This window comes from Giraffa tippelskirchi, chromosome 4 (genome assembly GCF_054371585.1).
Source record: "Giraffa tippelskirchi isolate mGirTip1 chromosome 4, T2T-mGirTip1v1.2.pri, whole genome shotgun sequence".
Taxonomy (NCBI): Eukaryota; Metazoa; Chordata; class Mammalia; order Artiodactyla; family Giraffidae; genus Giraffa; species Giraffa tippelskirchi.
This window is the reverse complement of record NC_137278.1, coordinates 160,236,008-160,255,236: the sequence shown is the minus strand read 5'-3', so window position 1 is coordinate 160,255,236 and position 19,229 is coordinate 160,236,008. Positions and strand designations below refer to the sequence as shown.

The following is a 19,229-nucleotide window of genomic DNA, read 5'->3' as shown; positions in this document are numbered from 1 at the left end:
AAACCTAGCTTGGAGGATTTTGAGCATGACCTTGCTGGCATGTGAAATGAGTGCATTTGTGTGGTAGTTTGAGCATTTTTTATTTAGCATTGCCCTTCTTTGGGATTGGAATGAAAATTGACCTTTTCCAGTCCTGTGGCCACTACTGAGTTTTCCAAATTTGCTAGCATATTGAGTGTAGCACTTTAACAGCATTGTCTTTTAGGATTTGAAGTAGCTCAGCTGGAATTCCATCACCTCCACTAGCTTTGTCCATAGCGATGCTTCCTAAGGCCCACTTGACTTTACACTCCAGGATATCCGACTCTAGGTGAGTGATCACACCATTGTGGTTATCCGGATCATTAAGATCTTTTTTGTATAGTTCTTCTGTGTATTCTTGCCACCTCTTCTTAATATCTTCTGCTTCTGTTAGGTCCATACCATTTCTGTCCTTTTTTGTGCCCATCTTTGCATGACATGTTCCCTTGGTATCTCTAATTTTCTTGAAGAGATCTCTAGTCTTTCCCAATCTGTTGTTTTCCTCTAGTTCTTTGCATTGTTCACTTAGGAAGGCTTTCTTATGTCTCCTTGCTATTCTTTGGAATTCTGCATTCAGATGGGCATATCTTTCCTTTTCTCCTTTGCCTTTAGCTTCCTTCTTTTTTCAGCTTTTTGTAAGGCCTCCTCAGACAACCATTTTGCCTTTTTGCATTTCTTTTTCTTAGGGATCATTTTGATTACTGCCTCCTGTACAGTGTCACGAACCTCTGTCCATAGTTCTTCAGGCACTCTATCAGATCTAATCCCTTGAATCTATTTATCACTTCTACTGTATAGTCCAGATGTTCAAGCTGGTTTTAGAAAAGGCAGAGGATCCAGAGATCAAATTGCCAATATCCACTGGATCATCGAAAAAGCAAGGGAGTTCCAGAAAAACATCTATTTGTGCTTTATTAACCATGCCAAAGCCTTTGACTGTGTGGATCACAATAAACTGTGGAAAATTCTGAAAGAGATGGGAATACCAGACCATCTGACATGTCTCTTGAGAAACCTATATGCAGGTCAGGAAGCAACAGTTAGAACTGGACATGGAACAACAGACTGGTTCCAAATAGGAAAAGGAGTACATCAAGGCTGTATATTGTCACCCTGCTTATTTAACTTATATGCAGAGTACATCATGAGAAACGCTCGGCTGGAAGAAACACAAGCTGGAATCAAGATTGCCGGGAGAAATATCAATAACCTCAGATATGCAGATGACACCACCCTTATGGCAGAGAGTGAAGAAGAACTAAAGAGCCTCTTGATGAAGGTGAAGGAGGAGAGTGAAAAAGTTGGCTTAAAGCTCAACGTTCAGAAAACTAAGATCATGGCATCTGGTCCCATCACTCCATGGGAAATAGATGGGGAAACAGTGGAAACAGTGTCAGACTTTATTTTTTTGGGCTCCAGAATCACTGCTGATGGTGACTGCAGCCATAAAATTAAAAGACACTTGCTCCTTGGAAGGAAGGTTATGGCCAACCTAGATAGCATATTTAAAAGCAGAGACATTACTTTGCCAACAAAAGTCCGTCTAGTCAAGGCTATGGTTTTTCCAGTGGTCATGTATGGATGCGAGAGTTGGACGGTGAAGAAAGCTGAGCGCCGAAGAATTGATGCTTTTGAACTGTGGTGTTGGAGAAGACTCTTGAGAGTCCCTTGGACTGCAAGGAGATCCAATCAATCCATCCTAAAAGAGATCAATCCTGGGTGTTCATTGGAAGGAGTGATGCTGAAGCTGAAACTCCAATACTTTGGCCACCTCATGCGAAGGGTTGACTCATTGGAAAAGACCCTAATGCTGGGTAGGATTGGGGGCAGGAGGAGAAGGGGACGACAGAGGATGAGATGGTTCGATGGCATCACCGACTCGATGGACATGGGTTTGGGTAGACTCCGGGAGTTGGTGATGGACAGAGAGGCCTGGCGTGCTGCAATTCATGGGGTCGCAGAGAGTTGGACACAACTGAGCGACTGAACTGAACTGAACTGTATAGTCATAAGGGCTTTTATTTAGGTCATTCCTGAATGGTCTAGTGGTTTTCCCTTCTTTCTTCAATTTAAGTCTGAATTCCACCCCCACCCCCTGCCCCTGCCCATTACCCAATCCTAGGATGTAACTGCAATTAGTGTGATACAATAGCACTGAATCAAACATTGGTATACATTGCCAATAGGATATTCAGGGTGTATATTTAAAAAGAGTAGAGTTATAACTCACTTCAGAGGCTAATGAAATCACTGGAGGAAGAGTAAATGCTGGTTTGGTTTCAGAAGCAGCCCCTGGTTTAGGTTAGCTAATTTAGGTTGGTGGATTTTTAACTTGCCTACTCCTGAGTCACTTGTAGGTGGGATGAATCCTAGATGCTTGGCCTGGAGCATTTGGTTTGCCCTCGGCTAGAAGCTTAGATCTTAGCCCCGATTACAGTTCTGGTTCAGGCCCACAGAGGCCCCGAGGGAGTAGAGATGGCAGTGCTGTTTTTCTTAGCAGCCTCATGGCAGTTTCTTCAGCCCAGAGTGAGTTCTTGCCACCAGGCTGACATGACTGTCCAACATCATCTATGAGGGAGAGCTTGGCACTCCTGGACAGCCCAGCGCAGAGGAAAATGGAGGTTCCCTTGGAGATGCCAGGCTTCTTGAGGATAAATGAGATTTTTTAGGAGAGCTCTGGGAAAGGAGAATGTGTGGTTTTGATTTTGTGTTTTAAACCAAGTTTTAAAACTTGGCAAGTGTGAATAAAGGGAGAGTCAGAGGAAACTCCCAGGTTGCTGAAATCAGTACAATACCAGAATAAAGTCATGGAAATCATCCAGAAGGGAACCTTTTAGAAAGGAAAAACAGATGTTTTTCTTAAGTAACCTGTTTATTTAAGTCACGTGAAAGTCGCTCAGTCGTGTCTGACTCTTTGAGACCCCATGGACTATACAGGCTGGAATACTGGAGTGCGTAGCCTTTCCCTTCCCAACCCAGGGATCAAACCCAGGTCTGCTGGATTGCAGGCAGATACTTTACCAGCTGAACCACCAGGGAAGCCCATACACACACACACACACACACACACACACACACATATATACACACACATACATATATATACATATGAACATAAACATATATACACATATGAGCATATATATATGTATATGCATATATATGTATATGTATGTGTATATATATACATACATATACACTTTTTTGTAGGATCTTAAGACCTATGTATCAAAACAAAACCTAAGTAGCATTTTGATTTCCAAAGGTTTATGTTCATTGATTGTTTTTAAAGTTTCAACAATGAGCAGGGTAGAATCATATTTGTTATCATAAATACCATTTGCAAGAAAAATTGATTGCAAGAAATTATATTACACTAATTTCCTTACTGTTTGCTAATATTTTCCTCCATCTCAAATCCTTGAAAATGTGGAAACACAATCCAATTTTTATTGTCTCAATAATAAAGAAATAGTGTTCTAAATAAATCTGCTGAATGTATGCAGAGCTCTCAGGTTTTCATAGGATAGTATATAAAATGGTCTAAGAGTAAAATAAATCTAGTAGTTTTTGCTTTGTGCATTTCTTAAGTGTGCAGCATTATGGAAATACAGAATTTAGTGAGACAAGTGTCCAGTGTCATGTTTATTCTGTAGGACCTAAAAGGGAAATTTCACTGAAATTCTTTGTACTGTTAACTGCAAAAGAGCCTCAGTGTTTTCTAGTAGGGAACAGACTATCTTTTTTACATTGTGTTGTAGCAGTGGGGTAGCTCTTTTTTTTTAATTAAATTTTTTTTTTCTATTGAGGTATAGTTGACACATATTATCATTATATTAGTTTCAGATGTGTAACATAATGATTTGATAATTTGTATATATTGTGAAGTAATCACCACAATAAGTTGTTAACATCTGTTACATAGTTAAAAAAAATTGTTTTCTCTTGTGATGAGACCTTTTAAGATCTAAGCAACTTTAAAATATGCAATACAGGGTTATTAACTGTAGTCACTATGCTGTACATTACATCCCTGGGACTTAATTATTTTATAACTAGAATTATGTACCTTTTGACCCCTTTCACCCAGTTCTTCCACCCTCCACCCCCTGCCTCTGACAACCACCAATCTGTTCTCTATATCTGTGAGCTTGGTTATTTGCTGCTGTTGTTAATAGATTCCCCACATAAGAGAGAGTCTTCCCTTGTGGCTCAGCTGGTAAAGAATCCATCTGCAATGTGGGAAACCTGGGTTTGATCCCTGGGTTGGGAAGATCCCCTGGAGAAGGGAAAGGCTACCCACTCCAGTATTCTGGCCTGGAGAATTCCATGAACTGGGTAGTCCATGGGGTCTCAAAGAGTTGGACACAACTGAGCAACTTTCACTTTCATGTAAGAAAGATCATACAGTTCTTTGTCTTTATCTGATTTATTTCACTTAACATAATGCCCTGAAGGACCATCTATGTTTTTGCAAATGGCAGGAGTTTTTCTTTTTTTAATGGCTGAATAAAATTACATTGTATATATGTACATACCACATCTTTTTTTAAAATTGAATATAGATGATGCAGTGGGGTGAAACATTTTTTAGCTTTGCTAAAAGAGGCTGTACAAAACACAACTCTGAGAGAGTAGCTATAAGTCTACCCTTTTAAAACCATATTTTACCCGCTCAGGGGCAGGGCTGAGAGAGTATAGAAAACCATCCCTATAGTTCTATGCAGAGTCTAGCATGTGGCTCCTGCTAGTTAAGCCCTTGTGAACTGGTTCATACCTTTTAGGTCTTAAGCAACAGAAAGCTGAGCTCAAATTCATCTAACCTGTTAGATGGGTTATTGGCTTATGGCATTGCAAAGTTGAGGTAGGATGGCCTTCAGGGTTAGTTTGATCTGGGAGCTCAATTATGTCACTTGGGACTTAGTTCACTTTTCAAGTTCACCTTTCAAGTGCCAGCTTTATACAAAGTTTTCCTGCCTGTATAGTTGGAAGATTACTGTCAATAGCTCCTGGACCTATGGGCTTTTATGTCAGAGAAAGATAGACTTTCTCTTCCAAATATCAGATAAAATGCTGGGCTTCATTCTGATTAAACCACTTTGGGTCATGTCAATAGTTGGTGTGACCGGAGAAATGCTACATGATGATAGATCACTGAGGTAAAAGGTGACTGGCTCAGGCTAATTAGGTCTGGAGCTGAAGGGGTATCAATTCCCCCATGACTAAGCATAGAGGAGAAGTAGCTCCTCCACATGGCATGCAGAACTTCCATGACTGAGGATCAGACCTGTGCCCTGGGCAGTGGAAACTCAGAGTCCTAACCACCAGACCACCAGGGAAGTCCCGTAGTCATGATTTCTTAACGCCTCTTCTTGCAGTTGGAAGTTCTTGAACTTGATTAATAATCCTTCTGCTCTGTCCCATTCCCCACCAATTCTTCTCATTCTATATCATACACAAAGTCTGTTTTTAGAAGAAAAGTTCTATAAGAAGGTGGAAATTTCCTTGGAACTCATTTTTTCCCACCCAAAGCAGTGAGGTCATGATAAAAAGCCTCTTCTGCAGTGTTGGGATGGAGAAGGAAATGGCAACCCACCTCAGTATTCTTGCCTGGAAAATTCCATGGACAGAGGAGCCTGGCAGGCTCCAGTCCATGGGGCTGCAAAACAGCCACAGCAACAGTGCTGGGAACAAGGACCAGAAGAATAATAACATCTGAAGGTGAGAGCCACCTGTAATCGTGGCATGCAGGATAACTCCAGCAGTGGCCACGGAAAGCATGTGGTCAGCATAGACAAGGTACACAGTGAAAGCAAATGGTAGGACTTTTGACCCTGGGTGTGCAGTCACAGGTCAAGTTTCTTGGATGGTGTGAGGCCTGGAACTTCCAGTTCTAACGTATTTCCTTGATCACGGATGTGATGTGCTGCCTACAAACGACTCACTGCTCCCTGTAGCTGCTAGTACAAGGGAGAACTAAGGTCAGGACAGAAGACTTCATTACCTGGAAGGCAAGAGAATAACAGAATTGAGATTTTCCCATCTAGGTGGAAGGAAGAGTATATACCACTGAAGGCAGTGAGCTGCAGTCATTCATGCAATATTTATCGAGTTCTGACTCCATTCGAGGCGCTGTGCTGGCCTTGGATACGTAATGATGAACTTGTGAGCTCTCCTGATTGCATGGAGAATTCAGTAATGGGAGCATACACTAGTCAAGTTTCTTTTGGCTCTGGGGAGCAAAAGTGACCCAGGTGCAAGATTGTTAGAAGAATTCTGGAGATTCTTAGAGAATTCACAGAAGGAGTAGGGATTACGGCAGCTTGGGGCACCTCACTGGCTAGAGGTTACAGTCTTCTCTGAGAGTGCTGTTGTTGGTGTGAAGGGGTTTCTGTGTCCAGAGTCTGTGAGTCTCAGTTCCAAACTCCTAGAAGGAGAATCTGATTGGTCCACCTTGAGTGAATCAACTATGGTGCAGGGCCCAAGGTGATGAAGTACAGACATGGCGGTCAGAGGCCTCCCCTGTTGAGTGCAGTTTGCAGAGAAGGGCAGATGCTGTGAACCTGAAGGCACTCTCTGTGGACGGGGAATTAGATAAGCAACAGCAGTTACAGCCCAGTGTCACCAGTGCCGTGCTAGGGAAGGCATGAAGTTGTGTTAGGGTGTATCAGTCAAGATTCTTTTGGAGGCAAGGTTTAGAAACCCAGCTGAAACCAACTTATGCAAAAAGGGAACTTGCTGGAAGGCTAACATTAAGAAGGGTGAGGGGCAGGTGCTATCAGGGGTCACTGGAATTAAGAACTTGAATCCTACTAGGCATTTTTTCCTTAATCTCAACCTTGCTTCTCTCTGTGTTGTCAACTTCTTTTCCTTAGAAATAAAATTTTGAAATTTAAAATATTGTCATTGGCAGCTCCTTAGTCCCATATACTTGGCCTCACCACTAGAGAATAAATCTTTTTGTCCAGTGTCAGTTACAGAAATCCTAAGGATTGATCCTGATTGGCTTGGCTTCAGGTATGAATCCATCCCTTAACCAATTAGCTGTGTCTAGAGAGGTAGAGTAGTGTAAAAGCATATTCCACACTATAGCTTCATGATGGTTACATGACAAACCAAAATGATTAATACTCAGTGCTTTAGGTTAACAGTCATTAAGTCATGTCTGACTCTTTTATGACCCCATGAACTGTAGCCTGCCAGGCTCCTCTGTCCATGGGATTTCCCAGGCAAGAATACTGAAATGGATTGCTATTTTCTCCTCCAGGGATTCAGAGATCGAACCCACGTCTCCTGTGTCTCCTGTATTGGCAGGTGAATTCTTTACCACTGAGCCATCTGGGAAGCCCAATATTCCCTGTACTAGTTATCTACTGCTGCATAAATTACCTCTAAACTAGTGGTTTAAAACCACAATAAATATTTATGATCTCACATAGTCTCTGTGGTTTGAAATTTGAAGTCAGCTGGAGCTGAAATCATCTGAAAGCTTGACTGAGGTTGCAGGATTCACTTCCATGACAGCTCACTCCCATAGTCCTGAGTTCCTTTACATGTGGTTCTGTCCACTGGCAGCTTGAGTGTCCTCATGACACGGTGGCTGGCTTTTCCCAGGATGAGTAGTCCAAGAGAGTATAAGGTGAAAGCCGTAGTGTCTTTAATGGCCCAGCCTTAGAAGTCACACTGTCTCATTTCTGCAGTATCATTTTCTGTGTATTGGTCAGCTGGATTAAATGTGGGAGAGGGCTGTACAGGGGTGTGATTCCTAGGAGGTGAGAATCAGAGGGGCCATCTTGGAGCTGACTTAGGCTAGCACATTCCTTAAAACACCTCCTGAAGGCTTGGGATGTTAAAAGTTGTTACGTGAGGAAGGGGATTTGCCGTCAAGTCAGTTTGAGAAAGGATATGTTAAACCAAGTTAAACAGGTGTCTTTCCTGGAGTATTTCCATACAGCTTTTAGTACATTGCTACCTGCTTTGAATTCCTGAAAGAGGGGTAGAGTCAACCACAATTTCTTATTCTCCAGCGGGCCCTTCTGCCCTCCCTCACCCCCAGTTCCTTCCCTCTAAAAACATATCAGAATGCTGCCTGTCCCTTGTTAAAAAAAAGTGTGTTTTTGGCAAAGCAATACAGTTTCATTTGGAGTTGCTCATCCTCAACCCTTCAACACTTTCCCATTCATTTGGGCAATGCACATCATGAGAACCTAGGCATGATTAAAAAGTAAGGGGACACATTTTCTTATGAAGTGAGTGGACAATCTGAGGAAATTCTGCAGAGAGGTTTACTGAAGCTCTCTTTTGGCAGTGGCATTGGATGATGCTGAGTCATATAGTGACAAACACGGAAAACCAGCACTCATTCCTACATGTACGTTTGGGTGGCTTCTTTAAGATATGTCTGTGGGTCGATCCACAAAGTATGATCTTGTACTTTGAGGTTTTGCCAACAAATACTGAACCTTTCATTTTGGGACCTTCTCCACCTCGTCTTGTCTAAGTGGGTTGTTTTTTGGTTGTTGTTTCTTTTGTTTAGGTTATTTGTTATGGCAACAATCCAATTTATTTAAAGTGTTTTGTCACATTTCTATAAGCTGGTTGTACCATCTTGAATTATTTAACTCAGTGTAAACACTAAGGTAGTATGTATGTGAAAGCTCTGCACCATATGTGGTTATGGAAATGTGCTTGTTGACATGTTTCCAAGCACAGCATCTGCACTTATGCATCTTTTATTACATTTTGCCTCAAGCCCATACAATAATTGATCTCTACCACCTCATAATTTTTAATTTAAGACAGTTTTCCCTCTTATGTTTTTAATATTTGGGAGCAAAAAAGCATCTAAGTTAAAAAGAATAGTTAGAAAAAATGTCTTTCCTGAGATCTTTAATTTCCATTGTCCAAAGCATAGTTTTTAGGGAGAACTGAAGTCTATGCATTTAGAAGTGTCAGGTCTTCTGAGTACTATCTCAAATGGAAAAACCAAAGTTTATTCAACCTGTGGTTCACATGGAAGTTCACATAAAGGCTGCTGAGAGTAAAATTCCTCTTTCCATCCTTCTTCTCCAGGCTGAAAATTTGGACTTACTCTGGGTTCCTGATTACAGTGCTCTCAGGCATCATGCCTTTCTGCACAGGATGGAATTTCACGATGTCCAGTGTTGCCTAATGGCTTCTTTTATATTGCAAATCTGCCTTAAGATCCTTTGGTTGTCTCTATGGAGGGAACACGTAATAAATCCCCATATACAACGCCACAGAGACCTGTACTTGTACAGCTGCTGATTTCTGAAAATAATGAATCATGTAGTAAGCTAGTGTTCATCTGCCTTCTTCAAATAGCACTTGAAACAGTCTATTATTAACAACGTTTCCTGAGTTCTCAAAACCAGAGAATCAGCTCTATCTAGAGGACCAACTCCCTGTTTTTTCTTTTTGGCTGTGAACAAGGCACGCGGGATCTCAGTTCCCCAACCAGAGATCGAACCCACACCCCACTGTGTGAAGTCTTAACCACTAGACCACCAGGGAAGTCTCTAGGGGACAAACTTCTGGATTTACCAAAGCATACATTGATTTGAATGTAGTGAAAGAAGTACAACCACCTAGACTATAAAGCTTGCTGCTTTTAAAAGTAGGGGAGGTGCTCAGTGACCTCCAAATACCATGTATATCAGTGTCTCCCTAGTGGGGTTTACAATCCACTATCAGAATGCAAGATGATTTTTAGTGGTATATGGATAAACTTCCAAAAAAACCTGTAGTCATTATTCACTTGTAGTGGGTTGAATTGTGTGTCTCTCAAAATTCCAGAGCCTCACCCAGAACCGTACAATGTGACCTTAAGTGGTAGCAGGGTCTTTGCGGATGTAATTAGTTAAGGATCTTGAGATGAAATAATGTTAGACTTACAGTGGGCTTTGAATACAATGACTAGTGTCTTTATAAGAGAAAGGAGAGGGAAATTTGGACAGAGACATTAGAGAGAGGAAAAGCTCATGTAAATATGTAGGTAGAGATTGGAACGATGTGTGTACAAGCCAAGCAACATCAGGAAGCTAGGAGATGGGGTGTAGGGCTTCCCAGGGGGCTCAGTGGTAAAGAATCTGCCTGCAATTCAGGAGACGTGAGTTCAGTCCCGGGGTTGGGAAGATCCTCTGGAGGAGGAAATGGCAACCCATCCCAGTATTCTTGCCTAGAAAATTCCATGGACAGAGGAGCATGGCAGGCTGCAGTCCATGGGGTTGCAAAGAGTCAGACATGACTGAGCATGAACGCAGGAGAGGGATGTGGAATGGTTTCTCCTCCAGGAGGAACTAACCCTGTTGACCCTTTTATTTTGAACTTCTGGCCTCGTAAATAGTAAGAGAATAAATTTCTGTTGTTTTAACCCACCCAGTTTACAGTATTTTGTTATGACAGCCCTAGGAAATGACTATACTTAAAAAGTTATTATATAAAATATACATGATGTATAGAACTTGTTTCACAGTGATTATTATTTAGACTGAAATTTCCTAATTAGCTCAGGTAGCAAAAAAGTGCATTGATTTTTAAAAATTAAGTAAATAATCCCATAAGAGGTAGGAAGATATTGCAAAAGTGATGCAGGTGCCACATGGATGGAGGACCAGTTCAGGAAGCATTGCTCTTTGCAACCCACAGTCTCCTCCTTCCACCTGGAGTGGTATATGGAAGATTTGGCTCAGCTCTTATCTCCACCCCTAATCAATGCTGTGATTTGGATAAAATACAAATAATTGGCCACGACAATCCCATCTTCCTCAGCAGTAGAACGGGGCCAGTAATAAATATCTCACAGAAATTATGTGGGATTTATGAGTTCCTTTTTCTTCAGTCTTGAAACGCTGAAAGCTTAGTTATCTGAACCCACTTTTGCTGAATGTGGGGTGGGGTCTCCTGGCAGCTGGGCTATGTACAAAAGAACGTTTTGTAATCACTACCCTCAAATGTGAGTTGTGGGTGATAAATATACAGGGCTGAGCAATAAGAGAAGTGAATTGTGGTAATGCAGTAGGAACTGATGCAAACAACCCTGATGAGTCATAGCTGAAGCCAACTATCTATTATTTCTGGGCCTTATTATGCATTTTTTTTGAATTATGATGGTCTTTATTTCTCTCTTTTCAACCCTATCATCTTGGGGTTCATAAAAGTGAGTAAAAGAATTCTAGACATAGTCTGATATATCTTAGATATAGTAAAGTATGTATTTGAGAAAGTTCAGAGAAATTTTATAAATTTGAAGTGGATTCCTGGAATTACTCAAAAATGGTTTCCTAAGCAGATTTGGTTGATATCAGCAGGGTGACTTGGAGTGTGAATAACACACCTTACATCTGTTATATCCTAGACAGTCGGTAGGCTCAGTGTTAAATGCTATCTTATTTAGTCAGCCCTGAAATCTCTGAGGTAGGTAGTAAAATACTAAAACTCTTATTTTAGAGGTGACGAAACTGAGGCATGAAGAAGTTAAATAACTTGTCCCAGATCATCAAACAAGGCAGTCTGCTCTGAGAGAGCTTGCCCTCCTAACCCCTTTATTATGCTCGCTAAAGGCTTAAAAAATGTAGTAATACAGGAAGGGGAAGAATGCCTTTAAATGGTGCAAGAGAAATAACGTGCTCTTTGAAGTCAGGAAGATCTTATTGCAACCCTGGCTCTGCCATTTAGCAGTTATTTGACCTCAGGCAAGCTACTTGAGCTTGATGCACCTCAGATTTTCTGTATGTAAAATGGATGCAATAATATATCTATCATAGCATTCTTGTGAGGCATAAACAAGATGTATTCAGTGCAATGTGAGATGCATGGAAAATAGCCTGCATTGTACCAAATATGTCTCCTGAGGTAACTTACTTAATCTTTGCAAACAACTCTTTGAGGTGGATGTTCTTATCACTTCTGTTTTACAGATGAGAAAATTAAGATTTAAAGACATGAAGTAACTTTTCCAGTGTTACCTGGTTGGCACACGGCAGAGCTAGAATTCAAACCTAGGAAGTCTGACTCCCAGCACAAGCTCTCATCTAATACTTTTACTATCTTCCTTTCCTATGGACTCGGGAGTTGGGGTTAAATACAAGCTTGAGAAGATTCTACAGGTGTAGCAACCAGTGAAAAAGCCAGTTCATATTTAGGGCATGTTCAGACAAAAATAGGGTCCAGTGCAGATGTTATCTGTGCTGTTGATTGTATCTGGAGTGGTGTGTTCAAGTTTGCATGATTTTTTTTTTTTTTTTTTTGGATGATATATTTTTTTAACAGGTACTAAGAAACTGGACCTGGAGGAGGAAATGGCAACCCACTCCAGTGTTCTTGCCTGGAGAATCCCATGGACAGAGGAAGGAGCCTGATGGACCACAGTCCATTGGGTTGCAAAGAATTGGACATGACTGAAGTGACTAAGTATGCGTGCATGCAACAAACTGGAAATGACTATAATAACAAGAGAGGTTGGAAGCAATCTCAAAAGAGGAATAGCTGAAAAGTTTTGATTTGATGAAGGCCTGCCTGCAAAGGGTTGGAGAGAGAGATGTCTTTGAGAAGGGTTGATTGTCCAGCAGGTTGATAATACTTTGGTCTAATCAATATGGGTACTGACTCTGTTCCCCAGACTTACAGGTCCAAGAATATCACTGTATCAGTTAATCAACATTCAGAGGTGATCATGTATGTGCTAACTGATCCACACTACCCAAACTTCTAATAGGGCAATACATATACCTGAATGCCAGTTACTTAAAATTAGGAACATAAGCACCAAACAGATTTTATACATATATTTGCTGATCAGAGCATCTTTTGTGTGTGTGTGTGTATGTGTGTGTGTGTTGGGGTTGGGCTTATATTCTTTTGTCAGAATGTATATAACACTGTGGTAAGCTAACTTGTCAGCTTGCAAGTAGGGTAAAATCACAGACCTTTTACAGTTTCTGACTTAGAATGATGGTCAAAAAATGATACCTCATAAATGAAAAATATATTGATACCTCATGGACTTTCCTGGTGGTCCAGTGGCTAAGACTCTGTGCTCCCAATCCAGGGGACCTGGTCAGAGAACTAAGTCCCACACGCTGCAACTAAGAGTTTGCATGCAGCAACTAAAAATACCATATGCCACAACTAAGACCTGCCTCAGCTAAATAAATAAATGTTTAAAAAATTGATTTCTCATTATTTTTTTAACTTGATTTATTAACTTACTTAAATGCAAAAAAGCAAAATGGCTGTCTGAGGAGGCCTTACAAATAGCTGTGAAAAGAAGAGAAGTGAAAGGCAAAGGAGAAAAGGAAGGATATACCCATTTGAATGCAAAGTTCCAAAGAATAGCAAGGAGAGATAAGAAAGCCTTCCTCAGGGATCAATGCAAAGAACTAGAGGAAAACAATAGAATGGGAAAGACTAGAGATCTCTTCAAGAAAATTAGAGATACCAAGGGAACATTTCATGCAAAGATGGGCACAATAAAGGACAGAAATGTTATGGACCTAACAGAAGCAGAGATATTAAGAAGAGGTGGCAAGAATACACAGAAGAACTATACAAAAAAGATCTTCACGACCCAGATAATCATGGTGGTGTGACCTAGAGCCAGACATCCTGGAATGTGAAGTCAAGTGGGCCTTAGGAAGCATCACTATGAATAAAGCTAGTAGATATGATGGAATTCCAGTTGGGCTATTTTAAATCCTAAAAGATGATGCTGTGAAAGTGCTGAACTCAATATGTCAGCAAATTTGGAAAACTCAGCAGTGGCCACAGGACTGGAATAGGTCAGTTTTCATTCCAATCCCAAAGAAAAGCAATGCCAAAGAATGCTCAAACTACTGCACAATTGCACTCATCTCACACACTAGCAAAGTAATGCTCAAAATTCTCCAAGCCAGGCTTCATCAATACGTGAACCGTGAACTTCTAGATGTTCAAGCTGGTTTTAGAAAAGGCAGAGGAACCAGAGATCAAATTGCCAATATCCGTTGGATCATCGAAAAAGCAAGGGAGTTCCAGAAAAACATCTATTTCTGCTTTATTGACTATGCCAAAGCCTTTGACTGTGTAGATCACAAGAAACTGTGGAAAATTCTTAAAGAGGTGGGAATACCAGACCACCTGACCTGCCTCTTGAGAGATCTGTATGCAGGTCAGGAAGCAACAGTTAGAACTGGACATGGAACAACAGACTGGTTCCAAATAAGGAGTATATCAAGGCTGTATATTGTCATCCTGCTTATTTAACTTATATGCAGAGCACATCATGAGAAACGCTGGGCTGGATGAAGCACGAGCTGGAATCAAGATTGCCAGGAGAAACATCAATCACCTCAGATATGCAGATGACACCACCCTAATGGCAGAAAGTGAAGAAGAACTAAAGAGCTTCTTAATGAAAGTGAAAGAGGACAGTGAAAAAGTTGGCTTAAAACTCAACATTCAGGAAAGTAAGCTCATGGCATCCGGTCCCATCACTTCATGGCAAATAGATGGGGAAATGGTGGAAACAGTGGCTGACTTTATTTTTTTGGGCTCCAAAATCACTGCAGATGGTGACTGCAGCCCTGAAATTAAAAGATGCCTGCTCTTTGGAAGAAAAGCTATGACCAACCTAGACAGCATATTAAAAAGCAGAGACATTACTTTACCAAAAAGGTCTGTCTAGTCAAGGCTATGGTTTTCCCAGTAGTCATGTATGGATGTGAGAGTTGGAGTATAAAGAAAGCTGGTGCCGAAGAATTGATGCTTTTGAACTGTGGTGTTGGAGAAGACTCTTGAGAGTCCCTTGGACTGCAAGGAGATCCAACCAGTCCATCCTAAAGGAGATCAGTCCTGGGTGTTCACTGGAAGGACTGATGTTGAAGCTGAAACTCCAGTACTTTGGCCACCTGTAATCTGATCAATCTGTAATTGATCATTTTTAACTTTTAGTTTTAGTGTCTTCAAAAGGGATGATAATTTAAAAAGAAACTTGGGAAGCAATTTTAAGAAGATATCTCTTTTTAAAAGAATCTACACTTAATCCACAGTTGTCCTGTCAGTCAGCCAGTAATTCTTTTAGTTGGACTTCTTTTATCTCCACTTGAATAAGCACACACTGATTATATCAAACATTTCCCCACCTAGGATCTTTGGGACCTAATTCTTCAAGTAATTTACTCTAAGGTGACTTATTATAGGGTCAGTGTAGATGGATTTGCCTAGATTTTCAATTTCAGACACCTTCTAAACCTAATGAGTTCAGATCATATACACTCCAAAGCTATCACACCCAAGAATAATACAGACTGAGAGATATGCTAATACCTAAGGTAGAAAAATGAACTACTAGGTCTCTCATACTTTTAGCAGTTCTTATAGTTTTTCCCAGAGATCTAACACATAGTTCTGTGAATGAATCAAAACCACCCAGTTAACTCCATGAGGCATTTCCAACAACGTGAGCATGCGAGGCTATAGGAAAAACCCCATAGGGATAGACATCAACTCTTGGGTTGTTTTTTTACCAATCGATAGATTCTTTGTATGAATATATATGTATTTAAAATATTTGTCTGTATTTAGATAACTCAGATAAACTGAGATACATATGTATTTAAAGTAAAAAGTATAAAATTTTATTATATCAGTTGTAAATATGTTTTGTTATAATTCACTTGCTTTTCAACTTTGTTTATATGTATTCTGCCATACACGTAATGTATGTTAAATTTTATGTTTTGTCAAGATAGCTTTCTCTTGGATAATCCCTGGTAATCCAGTAGTTCAGACTCTGGCTAGGGTTCAATTCCTGGTCAGGGAACTAAGGTCCTATGAGCCTTGTGGCCAAAAAAAAGATTGCTTTCTCTCCCCAAGGTATAAATATATTTTCCCATATTTTCTTTTATCCTTTAAAAAATTTACATCTTAAATACATGTGGAATTTATGTTTTTTATGTATGGTGTGAGAAAGGCTCTGTGTCCTAACACCAGTTTTTAAATAATGTGCCAGTACCTTTCTGATTTTTAAAAGCCTCACTTATCACATACTAAGATCATTGACTATTTTTCACAGTACCACATTATTTCAATTACTGTGACTTTATAATATACATTTTGATACCTGCTGAAGGCATTGGCACCCCACTCCAGTACTCTTGCCTCGAAAATCCCATGGACGGAGGAGCCTGGTAGGCTGTAGTCCATGGGGTCGCTAAGAGTCGGACACGACTGAGCGACTTCACTTTCACTTTTCCCTTTCACGCACTGGAGAGGGAAATGGCAACCCACTCCAATGTTCTTGCCTGGAGAATCCTAGGGACGGTGGAGCCTTGTGGGCTGCCGTCTATGGGGTCGCACAGAGTCGGACACGACTGAAGCAACTTAGCAGCAGCAGCAGCAGAAGTTAGTCCTATTTCTTGTTCTAAAAAAACCCTTGACTTTTTTGACTCATCTCATAAACTTTAAAACTAGCATGCCAATTCTGTAAAATGTGTGCTCAATCATGTCTGACTCTTGGCAACCCCAGGCTCCTCTGTCCATGGATTATCATGGCAAGAATACTGGAATGGGTTACTATTTCCTCCTCCAGGGGATCTTTCTGACCCAGGGATCGAACCTCTGTCTCCTGTGGCTCTGGCATTAACAGGCAGATTCTTTACCTCTGAGCCACTTGGGAAGCCCAGTTCTATAAAATACCCTAAAATTGCATCACATTTTTAATTTAACTTGGGGAGCATTAATATTTGGGTAATATTAAACCTTTTAATCTAGGAATATCTTTTATGGCTTTCATTAAAATTATATGGTTATCTTCAATAAATTTCATAATTTTGAGTTTTTCCTAATTAATTCAGAGATTCATTGAAACTCAATTTGGCTTTCTTTTCTGTTACGTTTTCAAATCCATATTATAGAAAAGCTGTAGATTTTTATATGTTAATCTTGTTTCTGTGTTTCTAGAAATATTTAATTAGTCCATATAGATATTATGTAATTGCCTTGAATTTTTCTGGTATCTGTCTACCATGCCAATATTCATATTTATTTATTTCTGCCCTTTTTGTGTTGACTAGTAACTCCAGGGCAAAATTATTGACCATAGGCATCATTATATATTGTTCCTGACTTTTATGGAGATGTGGTCTAATATTTTTTTTCAGAATGACATTTGAAAATTAGCAAAATGTTAGTAATTGTTGAAGATGAGTGATAGATACATGGAGCTCATTAATCTGTTTTCTCTATATTTGTATATGCTTGAAAACCTTTATAATAAAGAGCTAAAAGAGAGAGTTGAATAAAAAAAGAAGAACAAGATGTTTCAGGTTTTTGGTAGAAACTACTTTTCAAATTAAGGAAGTATCCTTTTTCCTTATCTTATTGTAAATTTTTATTTGAGTATGTTAGTCGCTCAGTTGTGTCCGACTCTTTGAGACCCCATGGACTGTAGCCCACCGGGCTCCTCCGTCCATGGAATTCACCAGGCAAGAATACTGGAGTGGGTAGCCATTCCCTTCTCCAGGGGATCTTCCCGATCCAGTGATAGAACCTGAGTCTTCTGCATTGTAGGCAGATTCTTTACCACCTAAGATGGGAATAGAATTAAATGTGTCTTCAAAAAATATTTTGAAAGGAAAACTGACAGGGTCCACACATTTGGAAAGACCAAGGAAAAAAGCAGGAGAATCTCGATATAAAAAAATTGAGAACTCATTCATCAAACATTTACATTGGCTTCTCTCGTTTCATCAAGTGACAGTTTTCAATGAGATAAGTGTCTATGGTACTTAGCACATTGCTGAAAACACGGAAGGGACTAAGTAAATAATGTTTCATTGTTAGAGGGTTTTTGTGGGGAAGAAATGTAGGATGTGGAAGCTGTGTTGCATCACCTAGACTACCCCCTCCAGGACTGAAGGACATCCTCCCACCACCCTGAGCTGTTGGGATCATAGCTGACGCTCTCCAGCTGCCAGTCGTTTTCCAGGAATTGCTTGTGACTGAAGAGACCACTTTGTTCAAGCTTCCACCCTCTCCTCAGGAGCCTCTGTGTCAGCTGACTAGCCTGAGTGCAGCTGTAACATCCCAGCACCCTTGTCCAACTCAGGACAGATTGGAAGGGCTCTCCCAGCTCCAGGGCTCCCTGTCAGCTGGTTGAGGCTGTAGGGTTGCCAGATAAAATAAATACAGCATGTCTAGGTAAATCTGAATTTTAGATAAACAATAATTTTTAAAAATCAGCGTGTCCCACATATTGCATGGAACATATTACTGCTAAAATTCTTTTTGCTATTTCTCTGAAATTTGAGTTTAACTGTGCACCCTGAATGTTCATTTGCTAAATCTGGCAGCCCCGAGAGACATCACAGCCTAACCTCATCTCCTATTTTCCCAGCTTCTGTTCCTCATTCCCCAGCCACCTTCCTGCATGCTGACCTCTGTCTCAAAGTCTGCTTCTGAGTAACGAGTCTACAATAGAATGAAAGTTAAAACACCTTTCTTTGTCCTGCCCGAATTTTAGAACCAGTTGAGAGATTGGCACATGGGTTCAAAAGATCCTCTTAGATTGATTATTGCAGAGCTGAGACTAGAGAACACAGCTGAGAGCCTAATGGGTTCACTCGTATGTCATTCCCAGTTGCACTTACTCAGAGTCTGCCCCACTAAGCCTATTTCTATTTCCTGTTTACCAATTAGGTAAGTCATTTCTCCTCTCCTGGGGAGGCGTGAGTAAGGGGGTGGGCAAGAAGCCAGGATAGTTTCTCCTGCAATAGTCCCTCTCCATGAAATATGAAGCCAGGGAAAGAGGTCTCCTACCACAGTGTTTTGTATAAGATAAAAGCAGCCCCGTTTGAATGGTCAGTGCAAAGGAGTATAGACGACCCTAATGCAAAACACAGAGAAGGCAATGGCACCCCACTCCAGTACTCTTGCCTAGAAAATCCCATGGATGGAGGAGCCTGGTAGGCTACAGTCCATGGGGTCGCTACAAGTCGGACACGACTGAGCAACTTCACTTTCACTTTTCCCTTTCATGCACTGGAGAAGGAAATGGCAACCCACTCCAGTATTCTTGCCTGGAGAATCCTAGGGACGGCGGAGCCTGGTGAGCTGCCGTCCATGGGGTCGCACAGAGTCGGACACGACTGAAGCGACTTAGCAGCAGCAGCAGCAATGCAAAACAGCCTGGAGCCTTCCAAAAATATGAC

At 40.8% G+C, this 19,229-nt stretch overlaps 1 long non-coding RNA gene and 1 other non-coding gene across 2 annotated transcripts in view; one reads left to right on the top strand and one right to left on the bottom strand.

The window, feature by feature from the left end:
- The window catches only part of LOC145546965 (uncharacterized), a 473,665-nt gene that overhangs the window by 27,931 nt on the left and 426,505 nt on the right, over positions 1 to 19,229 (top strand). The window lies entirely within an intron of this gene.
- Positions 15,387 to 15,526, bottom strand: LOC145504110 (small nucleolar RNA SNORA18). The gene has a single exon (XR_014052091.1). It is a non-coding gene; the product is annotated as a small nucleolar RNA SNORA18 (small nucleolar RNA).